Below are 5,833 nucleotides of genomic sequence, written 5' to 3' on the forward strand. Positions count from 1 at the left end.
GAGGAATATTGTATTGTGTATTTGAAAATTGCTATCAGTTAAAATACTCCAAGCCAGGTTTCAGCAGTATGTGAACCATAAACTTCCAGATGTTCAAGCTGGTTTTAGAAAAAGCAGAGGAACCAGAGATCAAATTGCCAACATCCGCTGGATCATGGAAAAGCAAGAGTTCCAGAAAAACATCTATTTCTGCTTTATTGACTATGCCAAAGCCTTTGACTGTGTGGATCACAAGAAACTGTGGAAAATTCTGAAAGAGATGGGAATACAGACCACCTGACCTGCCTCTTGAGAAACCTATATGCAGGTCAGGAAGCAACAGTTAGAACTGGACATGGAACAGACTGGTTCCAAATAGGAAAAGGAGTACCTCAAGGTTGTATATTGTCATCCTGCTTATTTATTTATTTTTTATAAATTCTAGTATTTATTAAATTATAAAGTCTGAAATCAAAAAAAAAATGTGGATCAAGAGAAACTTCTAACTACAAGGACTAGATAGCAAAGCCTATGAGCATGCCATGAAGTGTGTTACAGACAAGATTCTGAAACATAAGTTATAAGCTGTTTTCTTTACATTTCCATTTCAGTAACTTTACTATTAAGTAGTTGTTGTTATTCTATTTTAAAACCCCAAATTCACATTTGTTCTCACGTTATTTAAGCTTTCTGTTCGTACTGATACCAGATATCTCATAGGTGCCAACTTTTAGTAATGGTTTTATGTCAATCCATGCAGAAAAACATGAACCAATGCAGTAGTCAGATGAGGACCATCAATGCACAGATAATACACACACGCTGGCCGAAAGAACTGAAGGTATTTTTAAAAAAACTATAAAATAAACAGACCTCAAGAAAACTGCATTATTACTAAACAGCTCTCAACTATTAACATCCAAGTTCTTTATATTAAATAAATTTCTCAACAGAGATGTGTTAGACATTTTAATTACAGGGCTATCCTTCCCATACCCCTTCCCACCCCAACTCCCAAAGTGCACTACTAGGGATGAGCATAATGTTACGTGGGCAGAAATTTACAGATAACCATTTTCATCTTGAGCATGGATCTGAAAACTTTTATTTAAACTTCCGTTCCTGTGCACTGTCCATCAGGCCTTCGAGATCTGACACTCACTGTTCCACCCGCTGCCACTGATCGATCAGTTTCTGATCGATCAGATACTGTCTGATTTGGATTAGGAACCAAAAGTCTCTGTTGGGTCAAGGAATGTTGTGCAACAAGCGCAGATACATCCTCACTGTCACTACTGGCATCGGATTCGGTTTCTTCAATCGAAGTGTCTGGTGCTGGTACCCTGCCTGAAGATGGTGATTCATGCTCTTCTTCTCCCTCCCCTCTATGACTCCTTTCCGCTATGCTTTCTCCACCAAGTTGTAAATGTGCAAAAGAGTCTTCCAGAGAAGCGCTTGCATCAGGGGATGGCGTGGTGGGGCTTGTTAGCTGACCATCTACTGACGTCAGGGGCCTCACAGACGATGACTGAACAGAAGCTCCACTCTGAGCCGGTACACTGTCTGCTCCGTCAGCAGAGCTCTCTCTCGCTAGGTTTACTTAGGCACAGTCCAGCCTAAGTCCGGCTACTCCTTTCTTTGGTATATCTATTATATCCCGCTTGATCTTCCTGCGACGTCCATGTTCGTTTCTCCTATACTGTACCATATTTTCAAGATCGGCAACATACAGAAACCCGGCAATCAACATTTCAGTGCTCTTTTTACCTTTGGAAAAAGCATCTTCCAGCTCTCTGCTTGTGCGCTCGTCATTCTGCCACCACCCATTCCTTCCTTCATAATACCAAGCATAGTCACCGTTTCCTCCACTTGCTGCCTTGAGTTCTCCTGGTGACAACGTTGGCTTATCAAGGAAATCTTCGGGAATTTCTTGTCGACAGAGGGCACATCGCTTTCCAAGCCATGAAGCTCCCTTCACACACAGATAGCAGAAAACATGCTTACAAGGCAGACTGACTGGGTGAACACGTTTGCAGACAAATGGCACATTCAGGGACAGTTAGAGAAGGTGCAGTATTAGAACAGGACTCATTCGCTTTCCTGTTCGTAGGAAGCATGTTTATAGAGTGATCAATTTCTCCACAGCCAGCCATCATTTCTATTACAGACCCCACAGATGCCTGCCACAAAAATAAAATCTCATCTTCATGAGTAATCAGCCAGTTTGCAGAATTTTCTCCTCCATTGCTGGATCATCCTGTGCTCTGTGGCCACAGCCAAAGCCGCCTAGCCGTCTTTTCTCCTCGGCCTCCTAGCCTGCAGCGGCCAGGAAAGCGCGTGCGCGGCCGTCACGTGACCGCCAGTTGCGTCGCGGGGGCGGGGCCGCCCACCCTGCTTATTTAACTTATATGCAGAGAACATCATGAGAAACACAGAGCTGGAAGAAGCACAAGCTAGAATCAAGATTTCTTTGATGGAGAGGTTGGATATCCCTGCAGTCGAAGGTACTCTCAAGAGTCTTCTCCAACAACACAGTTCAAAAGCATCAGCACTCAGCTTTCTTTATACTCCAACTGGTACGTCCATACATGACTACTGGAAAAACTATAGCTTTGACTAGATGAATTTTTGTTGGCAAAGTCGTCTCTGCTTTTTAATATGCTGTCTAGGTTGGTAATAGTTTTTCTTCCAAGGAGCCAAGCATCTCATGGCTGCAGTCACCATCTGCAGTGATTTTGCAGTCTCTGAAAATAAAGTCTGTCACTGTTTCCATTGTTGCCCCATCTATTTGCCATGAAATGAAAGGAGTGGATGCCATGATGTTAGTTTTCTGAATGTTGAATTTTAAGTCAACTTTTTCACTCTCCTCTTTCACTTTCATCAGAAGGCTCTTTAGTTCTTTCCTTTCTGCCATAAGGGTGGTGTCAAGTGCTTATCTGAGGTTACTGGTATCTCTACTGGCAATCTTGATTCCAGCTTATGCTTCATCCAGCCCCATATTTCGCATGATGTACTTTGCATATAAGTTAAATAAGCAGGGTGACAACATACCACCTTGACGTACCTTCTCCTATTTGGAATCAGTTGCTGTTCCGTGTCTAGTTCTAACTGTTGCTTCCTGACCTGCATACAGATATCTCAAGAGGCAGGTCAGGTGATCTGGTATTTCCATCTCTTTAAGAATTTTCCACAGTTCGTTATGTTCCCAAAGACTTTGGAGTAGTGAATAAAGCAGATGTTTTTCTGGAACTCTCTTGCTTTTGCGATGATCCAGCAGATGTTGGCAGTTTGATCTCTGATTCCAACGCCTTTTCGAAATCCAGCTTGAACATCTGGAAGTTCACGGTTCATGTACTATTGAAGCCTGGCTTGCAGAATTTTGAGCATTACTTTATTAGCATGTGAGATGAGTGCAATTGTGCGGCAGTTTGAACATTCTTTGGCATTGCCTTTCTTTGGGATTGGAATGAAAACTGACGTTTTCCAGTCCTGTGGCCACTGCTGAGTTTTCCAAATTTGATGGCATATTGAGTGCAGCTCTTTCAAAGCATCATCTTCCAGGATTTGAAATAGCTCAACTGGCATTCCATCACCTCCACTAGCTTTGTTCATAGTGATGCTTCCTAGGCCCACTTGACTTCACATTTCAGGTTGGCTGGCTCTAGGTGAGTGATCACACCATCATGGCTATCTGGGTCACGAAGACCTTTATTGTATAGCTCTTCTGTGTATTCACAGAAGAGCTCTTCTTAATGTCTTCCTTTTCTGTTAGGTCCATACCATTTCTGTCCTTTATTGTGTTGATCTTTGCATGAAACATTGCTCCAGTTCAGTTCAGATCAGTCGCTCAGTCGTGTCCGACTCTTTGCGACCCCATGAATTACAGACACCATGCCTCCCTGTCCATCACCAACTCCTGGTGTTCACTCAAACTTATGTCCATCGAGTCGGTGATGCCATCCAGCCATCTCATCTTCTGTCGGCCCCTTCTCCTCCTCCCCCCAACACCTCCCAGCATCAGAGTCTTTTCCAATGAGTCAACTCTTCACATGAGGTGGCCCGAGTACTGGAGTTTCAGCTTTAGCATCATTCCTTCCAAGGAAATCCCAGGGCTGATCTCCTTCAGAATGGACTGGTTGGATCTCCTTGCAGTCCAAGGGACTATCAAGAGTCTTCTCCAACACCACAGTTCAAAAGCATCAATTCGTCGGCAGTCAGCTTTCTTCACAGTCCAAATCTCACATCCATACATGACCACTGGAAAAACCATAGCCTTGACTAGATGGACGTTTGTTGGCAAACTAATATCTCTGCTTTTCAATATACTATCTAGGTTGGCCATAACTTTCCTTCCAAGGAGTAAGTCTTTTGATTTCATGGCTGCAGTCACCATCTGCAGTGATTTTGGAGCCCAAAAAACAAAGTCTGACACTGTTTTCACTGTTTCCCCATCAATTTCCCATGAAGTGATAGACCAGATGCCATGATCTTTGTTTTTGAATGTTGAGTTTAAGCCAACTTTCTCACTCTCCTCTTTCACTTTCATCACGAGGCTTTTTAGTTCCTCTTCAGTGTCTGCCATGAGGGTGGTATCATCTGCATATCTGAGGTTATTGATATTTCTCCTGGCAATCTTGATTCCAGCTTGTGCTTCTTCCAGCCCAGCATTTCTCATGATGTACTCCGCATATAAGTTAAATAAGCAGGGTGACAATATACAGCCTTGACGTACTCCTTTTCCTATTTGGAACCAGTCTGTTGTTCCATGTCCAGTTCTAACTGTTGCTTCCTGACCTGCATACAGGTTTCTCAAGAGGCAGGTCAGGTGGTCTGATATTCCCATCTCTTTCAGAATTTTCCACAGTTTATTGTGATCCACACAGTCAAAGGCTTTGGCATAGTCAATAAAGCAGAAATAGATGTTTTTCTGGAACTCTCTTGCTTTTTCCCTGATACAGCAGATGTTGGCAATTTGATCTCTGGTTCCTCTGCCTTTTCTAAAACCAACTTGAACATTTGGAAGTTCACAGTTCACGTATTGCTGAAGCCTGGCTTGGAGAATTTTGAGCATTACTTTACTAGTGTGTGAGATGAGTGCAATTGTGCGGTAGTTTGAACATTCTTTGGCATTGCCTTTCTTTGGGATTGGAATGAAAACTGACTTTTTCCAGTCCTGTGGCCACTGCTGAGTTTTCCAAATTGCCTGTCAGGTTGAGTGCAGCACTTTCACAGCATCATCTTTCAGGATTTGAAATAGCTCAACTGGAATTCCATCACCTCCAACTGCTTTGTTTGTAGCGATGCTCCCTAAGGCCCACTTGACTTCATATTCCAGGATGTCTGGCTCTAGGTGAGTGATCACACCATCGTGATTTTCTTGTTCGTGAAGATTTTTGTACAGTTCTTCTGTGTATTCTTGCCACCTCCTCTTAATATCTTCTGCTTGTTAGATCCATACCATTTCTGCTCTTTATCGAGCCCATCTTTGCATGAAATGTTCCCTTGGTATCTCCTAATTTTCTTGAAGAGATCTCTAGTCTTTCACATTCTGTTGTTTTCCTCTATTTCTTTGCATTGATCACTGAGGAAGGCTTTCTTATCTCTCCTTGCTATTCTTTGAACTCTGCATTCATATGCTTATATCTTTCCTTTTCTCCTTTGCTTTTCGTTTCTTTTCACAGCTATTTGTAACGGCTCCCCAGACAGCCATTTTCCTTTTTTTTTGCATTTCTTTTCCTTGGGGATGGTCTTGATCCCTGTCTCCTGTACAATGTCATGAACTTCCATCCATAGTTCTTCAGGCAGTCTATCAGATCTAGTCCGTTAAATCTATTTTTCACTTCCACTGTATAAT

At 42.6% G+C, this 5,833-nt stretch overlaps 1 pseudogene; it reads right to left on the reverse strand.

The window, feature by feature from the left end:
* Positions 1-429: 429 nt before the first annotated feature.
* Positions 430-2,340, reverse strand: LOC114113856 (E3 ubiquitin-protein ligase RNF146-B-like; annotated as a pseudogene).
* Positions 2,341-5,833: the final 3,493 nt, after the last annotated feature.

This window comes from Ovis aries, chromosome 1 (assembly GCF_016772045.2).
Source record: "Ovis aries strain OAR_USU_Benz2616 breed Rambouillet chromosome 1, ARS-UI_Ramb_v3.0, whole genome shotgun sequence".
In the NCBI taxonomy this organism is placed as follows: Eukaryota; Metazoa; Chordata; class Mammalia; order Artiodactyla; family Bovidae; genus Ovis; species Ovis aries.